Below are 20354 nucleotides of genomic sequence, written 5' to 3'. Positions count from 1 at the left end.
AAACCTTTCACTATTATCTGATAAATATATAGCTGGCAATATGTTAAGAAAACTTCACAGATTAAACCCAAATTTGTTCAAATATTCTTCTGAACCAAACTTTGTGGACCCATCCAAATCTTCTGAAACACATGCAGTTCCAAAGTATCCATCCTTTACAGCCATTGTAGTGTTTGTCTTCCCTGTTCAGTTATTATCTTCATCACCTCATATATTTGAAGCACCCTCTTAGGAACTTGGATGCTTCACATTTGAATCACACACACACACACACACACACACACACACACACACACACACACACAGAGAGAGAGAGAGAGAGAGAGAGAGAGAGATGATAGATCATTAAAAATAATTAGGTGACTTCTCAGGGCTCCAGCTGGAAAAAATATCAAGTTCATGTTCATCAGTGAGCATGAACTACTTATACTCATTTATCCCTTTTTTATTTAAGAGGATAGATCTTAAATCATGTTATTTTTTTCAAATACTAACATAATTCCAGAAGAAAAAATAGGTGTGTTCAGGAAAAGTAGATGAGATTTATAGGCTACCAAGGCCACCTTACCAAACTATTTAGACACCAAATACTTGACCAATATCCTCAACTAGAATAAGCATATCTGAAAGTTTTTATTTCTAAAATGGCATTTGTCAAACAAGTTTGATCAACTTAAATAGAATCTATCATATGCTGCTATAAAAATACTCATTGAATTCATGAATAAAGAAATGCAAAGTGAAATAAGCCAGTTGCAAATAGACAAATACTTTGTGATTTCACTTATATGAGTTAGCTAGAGCAGTGAAATTCATGGAGATGGAAAACAGCATGGTGACTGCCAAGAGCTGGGACAATGGGTGAATGAGAAGGTGTTCTTTAAGTGCATTCCTTCTATTCCTATTTTCTTCACAACTTTTATCATTAAGAAACGTTGAATTTTGTCACAGGTTTTTCTTCATCTATTGAGATGATCATGTGATATTGTCCTAGATTCTGTTCATATTTGTATTACATTTATTGATTTGCCTATGTTAAAACATACTTGCATCCCTGGAATGAAACTAACTTGCTCCTGAAGTATGATCTTTTTTAACATGTTGTTGAATTCAGTTTGCAAGGTTTATTTTTTTTTTTGAGAGTTTATGTACTTACATTCATCAAAGAAAGAGATCAGAAATTATCTTTTTTTAATGTGTGCTTCTCCAGTTTATTATCAGGGTAATACCTGCTTCATAGAAAGAGTTTGTAGCATTCCTTTTCTTTCTATTTCATGGAATAGTTTGAGGACTTTAGTGTTAGTTCCTCTCTAAAAGTCAGGTCAAATTTGGCTGTTAATCCACCAGGTCCTGGGCTTTTTTTTTTTTTTTTCGTTTATTCATATGTGCATACAATGTTCGGGTCATTTCTCCCTCCTACCCACCACCCCTTCCTTTCCCTGCCCCCCCTCGCTTCCAGGCAGAAACTGTTCTCCCCTTATCTCTAATTTTGTTGAAGAGAGAGTATAAACAATAATAAGAAAGACAAAGCATTTTTGCTAGTTGAGATAAGAATAGCTATACAGGGAGATTCCTAGCATTGCTTCCATGTACAGATGTGTTACATTCTAAGTTGATTCTTCTCAAACTGACATTTTCTCTAGTTCCTGATCCCCTTCTCCTATTGACCTCTGTCACTTTAAAGTTTCTGCATTAGTTCCTCTGCATTGAAGACATCAAATACTATCATGTTTTTTGGGTTTCTTACCTATCCCCATACCTCACGTGTGTGCTCTCGCCTTATCATGTGACCCAAGTCCAATCACATTGCTGTATTTGTTAGGCTTTTCTTTGTTGGAGACTGTTACTGCTTCAGTCATTGCTTGCTACAGATTTCTTTCAACGATTTAGACCCTCTTGGTACAATTTTGCATCTATAAATTTTGTTTCAAATGCATTTATAAATTTATCCATTTCTTCTAGATTTTCTAGTGTATTAGAATATAAGCTGTTAAAGTGTTCCCTAATGATCCTCTAGATTTCTTTGGCATTTGTGAAATCTCCTTTTTAATCTCTAATTTTATTAATTTGGGTCTTTTCCCTCCTTCTCTGAGTCAGTATGGCTAAGAATTTAGATCATATCATCTTTTTAAAAAATCAACTTTTAGTTTATTGAGTCTTTATAATTTTTTCAGGTTTTTTTTTCATGTCTGCCTACGCATTTTGGATTTGATTTCCTGAGAGTTTAAGGTGCATTATTAAGCTATTTATTTGAGAGTTCTCTGTTTTATTTTATATTTATATGGGTGCTTATAGTTATAAACTTTCCTCTTAACACTGCTTTGTCCTAGAGTTCTAGTAAGTTGTTTTCATTTTAAAAATTTTTTTACTTCCATCCTCTTTCTTCAGTGATCCACTGGTCATTCAACAATGTGTACTCAGCTGCTGGTATGTAGACTAGTGGTAGAGCACTTGCCTACCATGCAAAAGGCCCTGGGTTCGGTCCCAGCACCAAAAAAAAAAAAGGAAAAACAACAACAAAAAAAATGTGTTACTCAGCCCGCATGTGTTTGAATATTTTCTGTAGTTTCTTTTGTTGTTTTTTTTGTTTTATTCAATTGTAGTCTGATAGAATATGGTGGGGGAGTATTTCAATTTTCTTGTATTTCCTAAACTTGCTTTATATTCTAAAACACAATCTATTTTGTAGAAAATTCTATAGACTGCTGGGAAAAATGTGTATTGTGCAAGTGCTAGGTGAAATACTCTGTAGATCTGATAAGTTTATTTGGTCAATAGTGTTGATTAATTCTGAAGTTTTTGTTGTTGATTTTTGTTTGGATGACCTATCTATTCATGACAGTTGGATATTGAAGTCTCCTACAATTATTGTGCTGGGGTCTATTGATCTGTGTTTGTAAACCTAATAGTGTTTGAAATTGATTTTGCCAATATTTTGTGTGTATATGTTAAAAATTATTTCATAATGATGGACTGTTTTCCTTGTCGTTATGAAGTGACATTCTTTGTTTCCTCTGACTAATTTTGGTTTGAAATCTGTTTTATCAGACAAGAGTATTGCTACTCCTGCTGGCTTTTGAGGTTCATTTTCTTGGAAAATCTTTTTCCATTCTTTCACCTAAACAAATGTTTCTTTGTTAGTGAGATTCATTTCTTATAGGCAACAAATGGTCTGGTCTTGCTTTTTAATCCAAACTGCCATTCTATGTCTTTTGATTGGAGAATTGGGACCTTTAATATTCAACATTAATATGGAAAGCTATGTAGCATTTCCAGTCATTTTTGCTGGGTTTTGTTTGTTTGTTGGTGTGTGCTTCTTCTGAAATCCTCATTTGCTAATCTACTTGTCTAGTGAGATTTATTCTTTCCTGTATTTTACCATTTGCATTTAACTTCCTCTTCTTTGTCTGGGATTCATTTAGATTTTGCAGGGCTGGCTTAGTTGTCACAGATTCCTTTAGTTTTTGCTTATCATGAAGTTTTTATTTCTTCTTAATTCTGAAGGATAGCTTGGTTGGATACATTAATTTAGGTTGACAGATATTTTCTTGTAGGGCTTAGAATATATCATTCTACACCCTCCTTACTGTTTTAGTTTCTGTTGAAAAATCTGCTGTTATTCTAATGAGTTTGCCTTTTTATATGACTTCTTAATTCTGTCCTTCAGCTTTCAATATCCTTTTGTTGTCCTGTATATTTAGTGTTTTAACTATACTTTTTTGATGTTCTGTATCTGAAAAACCCTGTTTTTCTCAGGATTGGGGAATTTTTCTGATATTATTTTATTGAATATATTTTTCTCTGCCTTTAGCTTAATATCTCTTTGCTTCTTCTACATCCATAATATGTAGGTTTGGTCTGTTGATGGAATGCCAGAGGTCTTGCAAATCCCACTCATATTTTCTTATTATTTTCTTTGTCATTGTCTGATTGATCTAATTCTTCTACATCATCTTCGCTCCCTGATACTCTATTTTCAACTTGTTCTATTCTATTAGTAATACTTTCAACTGAATTTTTATTCAGGTTATTGAGCTTCTCTAGGATTTCAATTTGATTTTTCTTCAGGATTTCTGTATCTGTATTAAATTCCTCTTTCAAATTCATTGTTGCCTTCCTTATTACATGTAGCTGTGTATTTCAATTATTTTGAGCTCATTCAGCTGTTTATTTTTATTCTCTTTGAATTCACTCAAGTGATATTCTCCTTAATTTCATAATTGTTCTTTCAGTTCATTGTTTAAAATTCTATCCACTTCACTGTCTTTCATGCCCTTTATTGTGAAATTGTTGACTTTGGGAAGAGATATGTTTCATTGGTTTTTTTCCATATTACTTGTGTTTCTACATTGGGATTTATACATCTGTGGCCAAATCCTTGGTTAGAAGCTTTAATCACCTATAGTCTTTCACTTGAAATAGTCTTGATGTTCACCTAGATAATGTAGTGGCCAGGTTAAAGTGCTATTTCTACCCACTTAACTTAAAGGTATGGCTCAGTAGCCAAGCACTCACTCATGTAGTCAGAGCACTGGGTTAATTCCTAGCACTCTTCAGATTGAGGTAAACTTTCTGGAATCTCTTCAAGAAGGGTCAGTTGTCCATTTATAGGTTACTTTCATTATAGAAACTTCCCTTCTTTGTGTAATGGGAACTGCTGTTAGCTGCAGGAAGCTTTAAAGCCTTTGAGTTGGGGAAGTTACCACCAGTAGGTCTCACAGTTTTCAAGCTCTGCCCACCAATTCACCTCCCTTGTGAAGGTAGCTTCAGCTTCCTCTCCCACCAACCTGGGAAGCCAAGAATGAGCTTATAACTATTTGTTGCTTTTCTCTGTTGCCTCAGGTTTTCTGTGCTTTTTCTACCATCCTGCTATCTCTTTCATGATTCTTGATGCTCTTTCTCTCTTTCTGTCTTCAAAATACAGGTATTGGTTTTTTATGCCTTTAATCTATATCTCAGTTCGCTCTTCTACACCAGATAATCATAGGTTTTTGTCCCTTAAGTGTGTCCAGAGGTCTTAAATGTTATGATCATGATTGCCTTTTCTTTATTGCTACCTGAATGTAATAATTTCTCAATCTTCTATTCAGTCCCTGATATTTATCTTCCTCATGATCTAGTCTATTGCAGATGTTTTCCATTTGTTTTGTTTTGTTTTGTTTTGTTTTGTTGGTGGGACTGGGGTTTGAACTCTGGGCTTCATGCTTGCAAAGCAGGCACTCTACCACTGGAGTCACACCTCCAGTCCCTTTTTCTCTGATTGTTTTGGAAATGAAGTCTCACAAACTATTTGTCCAGGCTGGCCTCAAACTGTGATCTTCCCAATCTCAGTCTCCCAAGTAGCTAGGATTATAGGCATGAGCTACCAGTGCCCAGCTTCTCTACTGGTTTTATTTAGGTGCCTTCTTAGTGAGCAGCCTTTTCTTGAGGTCTCAAAACCCTAGTACCAATCACAGAGGAGAAAAATGGAGATAACATCAATAAGACCAAAACAAACAAGATATAGAATTTTATAATGAACTACATCACATATGTGTAGGAACAAGACACAAAGAAACACACTGCAAACTGTTCAACAACACATGATGGGGGAAAGGGGTTAGGTAGTGTAGTGGAGGGGGGTTATATTGAGTTAAGCACAATGCACATATAAGTATAAAATCAAGGCAAAAATCCCACTAACCAATGAACAGATACCTAAACAATGAAGGACAAGAATGAAAAACAGATCACACTAAGGGGAGGGCACTAATAGAGAGTGGTGGTAAAACAAGGGAGTAAAGAAGCTGAATATGAGTGACATACTTTCTATACAAGAATGAATATAGAATTGTGAAACCTGTTCAGCTCACCATAAGAAAAATGCTAAGGAAGAAAGGAGAAAAATGGAGGGGATGGACCAATTTAGGTTATAATAAATATATACATGGAAATGTCACAATGAAACTCCCTGTATAGCTATCTTAAACAAATAAAAATATCTTTAAAAAAAAATGGAGGACAGGAAGGTAAAGCTGATCCTGTCTGGGGATAATTACCAGTGGGAGGGAGGAGAATATAAGGACAGGGTGTAGGAGGGTAAATATGGTGGAAATATGACATATTCATATATGAAAATGGAAAGATAAGACCTGTTGAAACTATTCTGAGACTGGGGGAGAGTGGGAATAGAGGAGAACTATGGAGGGGGTGAATTTAACTAAGATATGTTGTAAGCACTTTGGTAAATGTCACAATGCACCCCCAGTACAACAATAATATGATAATTTAAAAGGGAAAAATAATAAACATGATTTAAAAGTTAAAAAAGAAAGATATAGAATTGTAAAAATCAAAGGCCACTGGCTCACCATCAATAACCATAGAAATGAAAATAACAAAAATAAACTGTGAAGCTAAAAACTGATAAAAGAATGAATTAAAGGAGGGGGTTAGAATGGGTAAAAAAGAAAGGTAGGTTAAATTAAAGAAAAAGTAGAAGGAAAAGAAAGAAATGTGAGGAAGAAGAAAATGGAAAGAGATTAAAAATCCAATTACAAAATAAAGAAACATCACATAAATAAAAACAAAGATAAGAGGAATTAAATATAAAACCATAAATTTTTTTGAATGAAGTAAAATACATAGTATCAAAAAAATTTTTTTTAATTCACAAAGCATCTTTCTGAATACCCTAATATTGGCATCTGCTATGAACCTAAATCTCTTAAAATCCTTAGTTCCATCAAAAAGTAAACTAAGATTCAAAAACTGGTGATGGGCCATCAGTGGACAGTGGCTCATGCCTGTAATCTCAGCACTCAAGAGGTGGAGCCAGGAGAGCCATGTCTGAGGCCAGCCTGGGCTACATAACAAGATCTTTTCTCAGAGAGACAAGAACAAAATGGTGGAATATATCAAAGAGACAAAGAAACCAGGCTGGCAGTCTTCTTGCTGTCCAAATTTATAATAAATAGAGCATCAAAATGAATATTGTATCTTAAATAAAAATAATCTGAGTTCATAGTGATACCAAAGCAACAAACTAATTTAGAGAGAAATGTTCTTTAGGAAACCAACTAATAAATGTAGAAGAAATACCACAGCTGGAAAATTAGTCTTTTGTAAGCCGCTGTACTCTGGTTCAGACAAAACCCATAATTGGATGCTAAAATTACTGAATGCAAGATTGTGAGGAACAAATAATTTATACTATCTTAAAATATCTTCCCCACAGAATATTATTGATTAAGTTTAAAAGGGGGCTAGTGGTACCATTATAGTGGGAAACTATGGGAGATACCATTATCAACAATGGGACAAACTGACATCAAATGCTTCCTAGTATGAATCAGAAAGAGGGATACAACCTCTCTTATATGTTAGAAACTCAAAATGTATCTTAATAAAAATACTGAACAGGCAAACCCAAATTAAGGAACACTCTGAAAAATAACTGTCCTGACTTTTCCTAACATATCATACAACAAAAAAAATTAGGGTATATTCAATAGTAAGAAGATAAGACAGATACAACACACTATAAATGAGAACATTAGTATAGTTGGTAAATTTTGACTAGGGACTATATGTTAGATAATTTTGTCTCAACTTTAATGCTCCTTAATCTGATCATTATAGTGCAGCTATGGTTTGTAAAAGAATTCCTTGTTCTTAGGAGGCACAGAAAATAAGGAAACATGATATATGTGTCCATGCACACATCAAGAGAAGGAAAGAGAAAAAAAATGGAACAAAATGTTAGTGAATTTAAGTGAAGGGTATGCACGAATTAAAGGGGTTTTTTTCAGATAAAAATGTTACAATTTTTAAATCTGATAACAAAGGCACAGGTCTTGTCCACAGGATTCTTAGGCTTTCAATTTTTATAATTCTCTCTCTCTCTCTCTCTCTCTGGGACTAGGATTTGCTAGGATTTGAACTCAGGGCTTTACACTTGCCAATCAGGCACTCTACCTCTTGAGCCACACCTCCAGTATATCTTGCTCTGGTTATTTTGGAGATAGGGGTCTCTAGAGCTATTTGCCCAGGCTGACCTGAAACCATAATCCTCCCAATCTCAAGCTCCCAAATAGATAGGACTACAGCTGTGAGTCATCAACACATTGATCACCTCTTCTTATGACTTTTTAAATTACTAAACATGTCTCTGGAGAAATAATTGCAACATTATTAGTTGAGGAAAATTACAAGTAATCTTTAGGCTGTCCTATATAAAATTTAGGTTTTATAGCTCTACTTTTATGGGACCCCAGGAATACTTATGGATGTGAGCTGTTTAGTCCTTATTTTTTATCATATTGTCGTTGTACTGTGGACACATTGTGACATTTACAAAAGTTCTCACAATATATCATAATTAAATTCACCCCCTCCATTGTTCTCCTTTATCTCTTCTTCTCCCATTCCTGGAATAGTTTCAACAAGTCTCATTTTTCCATTTTTATACATGAGTGCATAATATTTTTATGATATTCACCCTCTTTCCAGGTTCATATGTAGTATTTCAGAAACATGATAAAACAAAGATATATTTCAATAAAAAAGAACTCCATTTTTAATATCATAATGTTCTAAAATTTTTCAAAGCATTCTATATAAGTAGTCAAAATGGTACCAAAGTCAAAAGAAAAAACTAATATCACCCAAGTCCCTCAAAGAAGAGCACAATCTTCAAAGAACACTGAAAATTAGGGAGTTACAAAAGCTAAATTTGGTGCCATATAGAAAGTGTGCCCTCAACCAGGGTTTGACATTTGTAGCCAGGTAATTCTGTGTTCTGGACAACTGTCCTACATATTATAGGATGTTTAGCAAAGTCCTTGACTTCTATGCTTTCTATAATATAATAGTCCTAATATGTAGTGCCTATTCAAAATTTGCCAACTGTGCTAATATTCTTATTCATAGCATGCCATATCTATCTCCTCTCCTTAATCTAGAATATTTCTTCAGTGTTCCTCAGTATACCCCGTCTTTCCTCACAATGTACACCAAGAATGTCTCCAGACTGTCAAATATCCTTTGAGAAGAAAGTCCTTGAGGGCAAGAAAGTTGTCCCTGTTTGAGAACCACTGATGTGCACTAACTGATTGAAGGAAGGAGGGGTATTTTGCACCAAATATTCTGATTATTTTCAATTTCAGAATAAAATTCCATTCTGTAATTATTCATAGAAGAACCAGTAGACAAATAAATGAAAGTTATTTGAAACTTTATCAATCTCTGTAAAGCCCAACCATGATTTCTACTTCTCTTACTCAAAGTCGACAATAGGTCTTACCATGGTTAAGTTCAAATTCTTGCATTTGAGATAATTCATTTTCATACCTACCCACCTTTCTAGACTTACTCTAAAAAGCACATGCTTGGATCAAACCATCCTAGAAAGTTCACCCATAGGCCATATTCCAATTTCAATAACACAAACTAACTTGGAAGCATGAAGTGGAAATTCTGCACCTCTTTTTTTTTTTTCATTTTTCTTTTATTATTCATATGTGCATACAAGGCTTGGTACATTTCTCCCCCCTGCCCCCACCCCCTCCCTTACCACCCACTCCGCCCCCTCCCTCTCCCCCCCCCTCAATACCCAGCAGAAACTATTTTGCCCTTATTTCTAATTTTGTTGTAGAGAGAGTATAAGCAATAATAGGAAGGAACAAGGGGTTTTTGCTGGTTGAGATAAGGATAGCCATACAGGGCATTGACTCACATTGATTTCCTGTGCATGGGTGTTACCTTCTAGGTTAATTCTTTTTGATCTAACCTTTTCTCTAGTACCTGTTCCCCTTTTCCTATTGGCCTCAGTTGCTTTAAGGTATCTGCTTTAGTTTCTCTGCGTTAAGGGCAACAAATGCTAGCTACTTTTTTAGGTGTCTTACCTATCCTCAGGCCTCCCTTGTGTGCTCTCGCTTTTATCATGTGCTCATAGTCCAATCCCCTTGTTGTGTTTGCCCTTGATCTAATGTCCACATATGAGGGAGAACATACGATTTTTGGTTTTTTGAGCCAGGCTAACCTCACTCAGAATGATGTTCTCCAATTCCATCCATTTACCAGCAAATGATAACATTTCATTCTTCTTCATGGCTGCATAAAATTCCATTGTGTATAGATACCACATTTTCTTAATCCATTCGTCAGTGCTGGGGCATCTTGGCTGTTTCCATAACTTGGCTATTGTGAATAGTGCCGCAATAAACATGGATGTGCAGGTGCCTCTGGAGTAACAGTCTTTTGGGTATATCCCCAAGAGTGGTATTGCTGGATCAAATGGTAGATCGATGTCTAGCTTTTTAAGTAGCCTCCAAATTTTTATCCAGAGTGGTTATACTAGTCTACATTCCCACCAACAGTGTAAGAGGGTTCCTTTTTCCCCGCATCCTTGCCAACACCTGTTTGTGGTGGTGTTGCTCATGATGGCTATTCTAACAGGGGTGAGGTGGAATCTTAGCGTGGTTTTAATTTGCATTTCCTTTAGCTAGAGATGGTGAGCATTTTTTCATGTGTTTCTGGCCATTTGAATTTCTTCTTTTGAGAAAGTTCTGTTTAGTTCACATGCCCATTTCTTTATTGGTTCTTTAGTTTTGGGAGAATTTAGTTTTTTAAGTTCCCTATATATTCTGGTTATTAGTCCTTTGTCTGATGTACAGTTGGCAAATATTTTCTCCCACTCTGTGGGTGTTCTCTTCAGTTTAGAGACCATTTCTTTTGATGAACAGAAGCTTTTTAGTTTTATGAGGTCCCATTTATCTATGCTATCTCTTAGTTGCTGTGCTGCTGGGGTTTCATTGAGAAAGTTCTTACCTATACCTACTAACTCCAGAGTATTTCCTACTCTTTCCATTATCAACTTAAGAGTTTGGGGTCTGATATTAAGATCCTTGATCCATTTTGAGTTAATCTTGGTATAGGGTGATATACATGGATCTAGTTTCAGTTTTTTGCAGACTGCTAACCAGTTTTCCCAGCAGTTTTTGTTGAAGAGGCTGCTATTTCTCCATCGTATATTTTTAGCTCCTTTGTCAAAGATAAGTTGCTTATAGTTGTGTGGCTTCATATCTGGGTCCTCTATTCTGTTCCACTGGTCTTCATGTCTGTTTTTGTGCCAGTACCATGCTGTTTTCATTGTTATTGCTTTGTAATATAGTTTGAAGTCAGGTATTGTGATACCTCCTGCATTGTTCTTTTGACTGAGTATTGCCTTGGCTATTCGTGGCCTCTTGTGTTTCCATATAAATTTAACAGTAGGTTTTTCAATCTCTTTAGTGAATGTCATTGGAATTTTGATGGGAATTGCATTAAACATGTAGATTACTGCACCTCTTGATTATGAAGGTACCCTTGCAACCCTAGCAAGACATTAAGATAATTAAAAAGATAATGATGCTAAAGATGTTGTTCAGTTGGAGAGCATGAGCTTTATATGTGTGAGGCCTTGGGTTCAATACCCAACACCAAAAAAATAAAGTAAAAATGTGATGAAGACATTAAGTTACATATCAGTAACTAGTTAGATTAAGCACCAATATTCATTAGTTTTATAATCACTGTTTACTTTGAGTATTTTTTTGTTTTCTGACAATTTTATTACCATATATTAGTTGTACAGGAAGGTTTGGTGTGACATTTACATGTGTTTACAATGTATCTTAATTAGATTCATCCCCTCCATCATTCTCCCTCATCTCCTCTCCTTTTTAGAACAGTTGCAACATGTTTCATTATTCTATTTTCATACATATATACAAACTATAGCCACCATATTTTCCCTCCTTCACCCTCTCCATTTAACCTGCCCCTCCCACTGCTACCCATCCCCGACAGGGCCTGTTTTACCCTCCTGTTCTTCATGTTGTTTATGTGTATATTGATTGTTAAATAGGATTTCACTTTGGTATTTCAAATATGAATTTACCTCTTCTATCACTTACTCTTTCTCTATTGCCCTGTTCCTCTATTATTCAACAGCTTTTTGTACACTTTGTTATAGTATCTTCATATATAGATGCAATGTATTTCACTATTATTCACTCTCTATCATTTTGTTTTTCTCTCCCACCTCCTCCTAGTCCCCCATTACAATCGTGCTCCCTCTCTCTCTCTCTCTCTCTCTCTCTCTCTCTCTCTCTATATATATATATATATATATATATATATACATATATATACACATATATATGTGTGTGTATATACACATGTATGTATATGTTGTTGGGGTACTTTAACTGGCAGCCCACCTAGCCTAGAAATCAGCTATAACTGGCATGACCCTTGGGTAACCTCGTGAAAAGAAAGATAGCCTTGAAACAGGGTTGTAAAACATGGTAAACTGTCAATTAAAAGCTGTAACCTCAGACAGAGCTGTGAGGAATTGCTCATTAGAGCCATGCAAAAGTTTGGGACGGAGATGAAAGGCACCATACAGAGATAAGCACCCATTCCTGCCTTTCTTTGTCTCCACTTGTAAATAAACTTTCCAAAGCAGGACTCCCCTGCTGTTCTTATCTAAACTTAGGTTTCTATTCCACTACTAGCCCCTAATTTATGGGAAAACGCATTCCTTGTAACCTGATAAGTAAGCCTCCGGTGTTTCCCCAGTTCCCAATAAATAATATTACCCCACCACCAGGATGTGGGCAAGATCAGGATGTGGGCAAGATCAGGAAAATGTGACCCCAGGGGCATGAGGAATTCCTATGTGACGATGATTGATGCTTTAAAGAGTATAAGATCTGCTTAAGCTTTTCTCTCAGGGTCCTTGCTGAAACCTGCTGCGTCAGGTGGATGCTCGGACCCTAGCCCGGCTAGAAATAAACCTCGCCGTGTGACCTCCTTTGTCTCAAGTGTCCTTTGTCCTCTCAGAAGGTGGCCGGCCTCTTACCCTAACAGCTGGAGGCCCCAGTGAGATCGGCCCCTCCCTGAGAGGAACAAACAGACTCCGATACCGAGGTTTAATTGGGAAAGACCGCGGAAGGAGGATTGGCCACCTCTGTTTGAAGGGACTTAGAGTCCCTGTCTGAATTTGGTTGAGAATTCTCATTGAGTGAAAGGAAGGGGTTCCAGCCCTGGAGGCTTCACTATTGGAAGTCGTGGGAGACGTCCCCGACAGTCAGGAACCGTGCCGGCATCCTCAGTGGGTGCTGTTTGGGCAGTCTTTGGGTAAGGATCCTGAATCTGGTGTGAATGGAAGTGCGCCTGTGAGAGTAGTCTGGTTGACCGGCCGGTACTTGTGTATGTTGGAGAGTCCTGTGTGAATTTGTCTGCTGGAATTGTCTCTTTTGTTCTTTGTTGTTTCCTTTGTCCATCTCTTCTGATCATCATGGGACAGGCCCAAATAACTCCTAAGTCCCTTCTTCTGAGTCATTTTTCAGAAATCCACACTAAGGGACACAATTATGGCATGAAAATTAAGAAAGGTAAGTTTGATGCCCTTTGCTCAGTGGAATGGCCAACCTTCAATGTAGTCTGGCCTCCTCAGGGTACCTTCTCCTTGGACACGATTAAGAAGGTCCACAATGTCATTAATAAACCTGGTCTTCATGGCCACCCTGATCAATATCCCTAAGTCCTTATGTGACAGACCTTAATAGAGGACACCCCCCCCTTCCTGGCTGCGGCCATTTACCCATGAGACACCTACAGACCGGCCGACGATACTGGCCGTGTTGGGGAACGCCTCCACTCCTGTTAATTCCCCTAAGAAGCCTATTCTGCAGGAAGAACCGACTTCCCATCTGTCCTTGATAGACTTAGATTCTGAGGCAAGCCCCCCGCTGTATGCCACTGCTGCGCTGCTCCAGCCAGAGGCAGCTGCCCCCACTGTACCTCCCCATTCATCAGCCTCCCCGTCTGCACCCCCTGCCCCAGTCTCTGGACCGGCGAGGGGACTCAGGCCCCGTAGGCAGCGAGAGGAAATTCCGGAGGAGGAGCCCTCCTCCACTTCCACCGCCCCCCCATCCTCCCAGTGCAGGCTCTGGGCAATTCTGGTCCTGATGGGGTACGCATCTATCAGTATTGGCCCTTTTCAAGTAGTGACCTGTACAACTGGAAAGCCCAGAATCCTCCTTTTTCTGAGGATCCTAGAGGCCTGACTGATCGGTTCGAGTCCATTTTACATACTCACAGTCCTACATGGGATGACTGTCAGCAGCTCCTTAAGACTCTATTCACCACTGAGGAACGGGAGCGGATTCTCACTGAAGCCAGAAAAAATGTCCCCGGCGACGACGGGCGACCGACTACCCTGCCAAACCTGATTGATGACCGTTTTCCCTTAAACAGACCCGATTGGGACTATGGGAACGCAGAAGGTAGGGAGCATCTCTGGGTCTACCTCCAGACTCTTATGGCAGGCCTCTGGGCGGCAGCTCACCACCCTACCAATCTGGCTAAGGTAAAGACGGTGCAGGGGGAGGATGAAAGCCCAGCCACATTCCTTGAGCACCTTTACAAAACCCAGGGGAAAAGACTATAGGCCAGTCCAAGATTTAAGGAAAGTAAATAAGAGGGTCAAGGACATCCACCCCACAGTCCCCAACCCCTATACCTTGCTGAGCCATTCGCCCCTTCCCGTGTTTGGTATACCACTTTGGACTTGAAAGATGCTTTTCTTTAGCATAGCCCTGGCACCCAACAGTCAACACATTTTTGCCTTCAAATGGCATGATGAATACGGGAACCCCTGGACAGTTAACATGGACTAGACTCCCACAGGGTTTCAAAAACTCCCCTACTCTGTTCAATGAGGCTCTTAATCAGGATCAGGACTCATATCGCTGGAGCCACAGTTCCGTCACACTTTTACAGTATGTAGATGACTTGCCTCTGGCAGCTGCATCTGAAGCTGAATGCCGGCAAGCCACTGGAGACCTCCTCCAGGAGCTGAGGAAATTGGGCTATCAGGCCAGTGCAAAGAAGGCCCAAATTTGTAGACAAACAGTAACCAACCTGGGGTATAAACTAAAAGGGGGAACCAGATGGTTAATGAATGCTATGGAAAAAAAAAACTATTCTCAGACTCCCCATCCCCACCTTGGCTCGAGAAGTTCATAAGTTCCTGGGGATGACGGGCTACTGCCAGCTGTAGATATTGGGGTATGCTAAACTAGCAAAACCCTTATAAGAGACAACTAAAGATAAGGCCCCATGGGCCTGGGGGCCAAATCAACAAAAGACCTTTGAGGAGCTCAAGACCGCCCTCCTGAGAGCTCCAGCCCTGGCGCTGCCAGACCCTCTAAATTCCTTCACCCTCCCTACATGACTGTCAAGAGATCATAGCTGAAATCACCCAAGTGCGCCTCGATCTCCAGGACTCAGCCCTACCCAACAGTAAGCTAGTATGGTATACAGATGGGAGTAGCTTCGTCTTGGATGGGGTGCATAAGGCGGGGGCAATGGTGGTGGACCAAGGTAAAAACATAACTTAAAATGCCCCATTGCCCCCGGGGACTTCAACCCAGAAGGCCAAACTGATCGCGCTGGCAGAGGCACTTGAGCGGGCTGAGGGAAAACGAGTGACTGTTTATACCGACAGCCGCTATGCTTTTGGCACCATCCATGTACATGGCGCCATCTACCGGGAAAGGGGTTTCATTACAGCGAAAGGAAAGGAGCTATGTAACCTACCAGAGATCCAGAGATTACTGATCGCAGTGCAGAAGCCTCAGGCTGTGGCGATAGTACACGTTCCTGGTCACCAGTCTTCCCAGACTCCGAAAGCTATGGGGAACCAGCAGGCGGACGAAACGGCCCAAAACGCTGCTTTGGCCTCCATGACCCTAGCGCTGACTTTACCCATGCCCAAGCTTCCACGCTTACCACCACAACCCAAGTACACCCCGGAAGACAGACAGTGGTTCCAAGGTCACCAACGCCAGGAGTCCAATCAGCAAGGCTGGCATCGTGATGATGAAGGGCGACTGATCCTTCCTGAAAAGTTAGGATTGTTTCTTCTCTCCAACCTACATCAAGCCAACCATTTAGGCAAGAAGAAACTACTTGGCCTCCTCGAGTCGGCCCGCCTCCGGTTCCCACACCAAACAGCCCAGATTCAAAGGGTTGTGGACCAATGCGCCAGGTGCCAGGCTATGAAACCCAGCAAAAAGGGACTCCTACATACAGGTACACGGGTACGGGGGAGGGTGCCAGGATGGAGCTGGAAAGTGGATTTCACTGAGGTGAAGCCGGGAAAGTATGGGTATAGGTATTTGTTTGTTCTGATAGACACCTTCTCAGGCTGGGTAAAAAAAAAAATGAGAGACTGCCCAGGTTGTAGCTAAGGTTTTGCTGGAGGAAATCATACCCAGATATGGCATCCCTGAAACTCTAGGCTCTGATAACGGTCTGGCTTTCATCAGTAACGTCCTACAAGGGCTGGCCCGGGCAGTGGGGACTAATTGAAAACTACATTGTAAATATAACCCCCAGAGCTCAGGGCAGGTAGAAAGAATGAATCGGACTGTGAAGGAGACCTTATCCAAATTAGCCATCGAGACTGGCGAAGACTGGGTGGCCCTCCTACCCTATGCCATCTTCCGGGTTCGAAATTCACTATATGTACATGGATTGACACCTTTTAAAATTCTATATGGGGCTCTGCCCCCCATTGTTGTCCAAACTCTACAGGACCAAGACCCCAGTATGGCCCCAAATTACTTGGCTAGCTTAAAGGCTCTACAGGAGGTCCAACAAGAGATCTGGCCCTTAGTGCGCTTCTTGTATGAGACCAAAGATGCATCAAACCTGGAACATGGCATCGTCCCAGGGGATTGGGTATGGGTAAAGAGACACAGAGCCTACACTTTAAAAAGAAAAAAAGATGGAAGGGCCCTTACATGGTCATTCTGGTTACCCCCACTGCTCTTAAGGTTGACGGCATCGGGCCTTGGGTCCATCACTCCCACGTGCGTCAAGCCAGTCAGCAAAAACAGGAAGAGGCTAATCCATTAAAACTGAAGCTCATCCGGCCCAGGAGACATACAGAGCAACTCTCCACGTGACTTTCAATGCCCCCCATGCAGTGACCTCCGGACCAGGGCAGACCCCAAGGCCCATTAGCCAGCAAGATGGTAAAATCCTTCCTGTGCATTCTAAGTCTTCTATGTCTATGCGGGATGGGACTTGCCCAGAACTTTAATCCCCACCAGCCCTATCACCTCACCTGGATGGTCATAGATACGTCCACAGGGGAGATTCTCAACCAGACCTCCAAGGTGACCCCTCCCAACGTCTGGTTCCCCGATTTAACCTTCAATCTCACAAAACTGCTTCAACTAACTTAGAATGATAAATTTGTTCAAAAACACCATTTTTATGTCTGTCCCAGATACCTAAAAGGTAAAAGTAACAGCAAGCAATGTGGGGGTCAAGAAATTACTTTTGTGCCTCCTGGTCTTGTGTGTCCACTGGTGACATCTGGTGAACACCCCCTGTGACAACCGACCTAATTAACGTGTCTCGACCCCCAGGGTCCCAAAATATTCCATGTAACCAAGGCCACCCACTAGACAAGACTGTGAAAAGTAATTGTAACCCTGTAACCATCAAATTTACCGAGAAAGGTAAAACTGATGCTCGTTGGATATCAGGTCTCAGCTGGGGAGTTCGCCTGTACGACCCAGTCAGGCTCGGGGCCCGAGACCAGGGAGCCCTATTTACCATCTGACTCACACAGCAACCAGCCCCTACTCGAGCGATAGGCCCAAATAAGGTACTTAAACCGCCCTATGTAAGGCCGCCTCCCCAACCTCATACAACCCCGGTCCCTTCCTGGCCTCACAAAAGTGCTAGCATTGCAACTCCAGGACCACCAGGAACTGGCTCTTCCCTGGGAAGGCCCAGCCCCACTACCGGGTCCACAGACCCTCTTTGGAATTTGGTAAATGCCGCATTCCTAACATTAAACAACACCAGCCCTAATATAACTACCTCCTGCTGGCTGTGCTATGATGTGAGGCCCCCATTCTATAAGGCAAAAGGACTAAATGCCACCTAAAATGTCTCGATCAGTGAAAACCCCACTCAATGTTCCTGGGGAAACCGTAAGAGAGGTCTGACCATACAACAAGTGAGCAGCCAAGGAACCTGCTTAGGGAAGGTGCCGGCGGAAAAACAGGACCTATGTACTGTTGTAGATATCAACCCCACCAGGGGCGATGGTATTAAATGGGTAATTCCAAAAGACAATGGATGGTGGATATGCTCACAGTCTGGGCTCACCCCTTGCCTATCGACTAATGTCTTTAATGGCTCCAGGGAATTCTGTGTCCTAGCGACTGTGCTGCCCCGCATCATCTATCATTCTGAGGAGAGCCTATATTCACACTGGAATACGGGAACAGGTGAGAGAAAAAAGAGAGAGCCTATTTCTGCATTAACCATTGCTACCTTACTTAGCCTAGGAGTGGCCGGAGCAGGAACTGGCATAGCATCCCTGGCTACTCAACATAGCGGGATGTCCTCGCTGCGCGTGGCCATAGACGAGGACATAGAAAGGATAGAAGCCTCCATTAGTCACCTAGAAAAGTCCCTTACCTCCCTATCTGAGGTAACAGCTGTGAGGAATTGCCCATTAGAGCCATGCAAAAGTTCAGACCGAGATGAAAGGCACCATACAGAGATAAGCACCCATTCCTGCCTTTCTTTGTCTCCACTTGTAAATAAACTTTCCAAAGCAGGACTCCCCTGCTGTTCTTATCTAAACCTTAGGTTTCTATTCCACTACTAGCCCCTAATTTATGGGAAAACGCATTCCTTGTAACCTGATAAGTAAGCCTCTGGTGTTTCCCCAGTTCCCAATAAATAATATTACCCCACCACCAGGATGTGGGCAAGATCAGGATGTGGGCAAGATCAGGAAAATGTGACCCCAGGGGCATGAGGAATTCCTATGTGACGATGATTGATGCTTTAAAGAGTATAAGATCTGCTTAAGCTTTTCTCTCAGGGTCCTTGCTGAAACCTGCTGCGTCAGGCGGATGCTCGGACCCTAGCCCGGCTAGAAATAAACCTCGCCGTGTGACCTCCTTTGTCTCGAGTGTCCTTTGTCCTCTCGGAAGGTGGCCGGCCTCTTACCCTAACAATATGTACATGTGTATACATATATGTATGTATGTGTATATAAGATCATATATGTATTTAGGAAAATATTTATTTTGTAGGTCTAGCTTCCACATACAAGGGAAAACATGCAACCTTTATCTTTCTGAGCCTGGCTAACTTCACTTCAGATGATGTTCTCCAATTCCATTCATTTACCTGCAAATGACAAAATACCATTCTTCTTTATGGCTGAATAAAATTCCATTGCATATAAATACCATATTTTCTTGACGCATTCATCAGTAGTAAGGCATTCTGGCTGTTTCCATAGTTTACCTATTGTGACTAAAGCTGCAGTAAACAAGGGTATGCAAGTGCCTTTGTTGTAACCTGATTTACATTCCTTTAGGTATAACCCTAGGAGTAGAATTGCTAGATCACATGGCAGTTCTGTTTTTAGTTCTTTGAGTCACCTCCATACTGTATTTCACATTGGTTGCACTAATTTACATTTCCTCCAGCAGTGTATGAGGGTTCCTCACACACACACACACCACAACGTCGCCAACAATTGTTGTGTTCTTCATGGTAGCCATTCTAACAGAAGTGAGGTAGAATCTTAACGTGGTTTTGATTTCAATTTCCTTTATGGCTGGGGATGGTGAGCATTTCTTCATATGTTTTTTAGCCATTTGGACTTCTTTCTTCAAAAAATCTCTGTTCAGTTCATTTGTCCATTTCTTCTTTGGGTCATTAATTTGAGGAGTTTAGTTTTTTGAGCTCCCTGTATGTTATGGTCATTAGTCTACTGTCAGATGTATAGTTGGCAAAGGCATACTCCCATTCTGTGGGCAGCCCCTTCAATTTGGTGACCATTTCTCTGGCTGTGACGAAGGTTTTTAATTTCATGTAGTCCCATTTGTCAATTCTTTCTCTTAGTTGCTGAGCCATTTGAGTTCTATTGAGGAAGTCCTTGCCTATACCTACTAATACCAGTGTATTCCCTGCTCTGTTCCCCATTAGCTTCAAAATTTCAGGTCTTATGTTAAGATGATTAATCCACTTTGAGTTGTACTTGTACAGGATGAAAAACATGGATCTAGTTTCCATTTTCTGCATACTGATATCCAGTTTTCCCAACATTTGTTAGAGAGACTGTATTTTCTTCACAGTATATCTTTGGCACCTTTGTCAAAGATCAGGTGGGCATAACTGCGTGGATTCATATCTGGGTCTTCTATTCTATTCCACAGGTCTTCTTATCTGTTTTTGTGCCAGTACCATGCTGTTTTATTGCTATGGCTCTGTAG

General features: G+C 40.3%; 1 protein-coding gene across 3 annotated transcripts in view; it reads right to left on the bottom strand.

Moving 5' to 3' along the window:
* The window catches only part of LOC109702745 (CD109 antigen-like), a 117884-nt gene that overhangs the window by 70222 nt on the left and 27308 nt on the right, over positions 1-20354 (bottom strand). The gene's annotated exons all lie outside the window — the stretch shown is intronic.

Source organism: Castor canadensis, chromosome 1, assembly GCF_047511655.1.
Source record: "Castor canadensis chromosome 1, mCasCan1.hap1v2, whole genome shotgun sequence".
Classification (NCBI taxonomy): Eukaryota; Metazoa; Chordata; class Mammalia; order Rodentia; family Castoridae; genus Castor; species Castor canadensis.
This window is presented reverse-complemented; position numbering and strand designations above follow the sequence as displayed.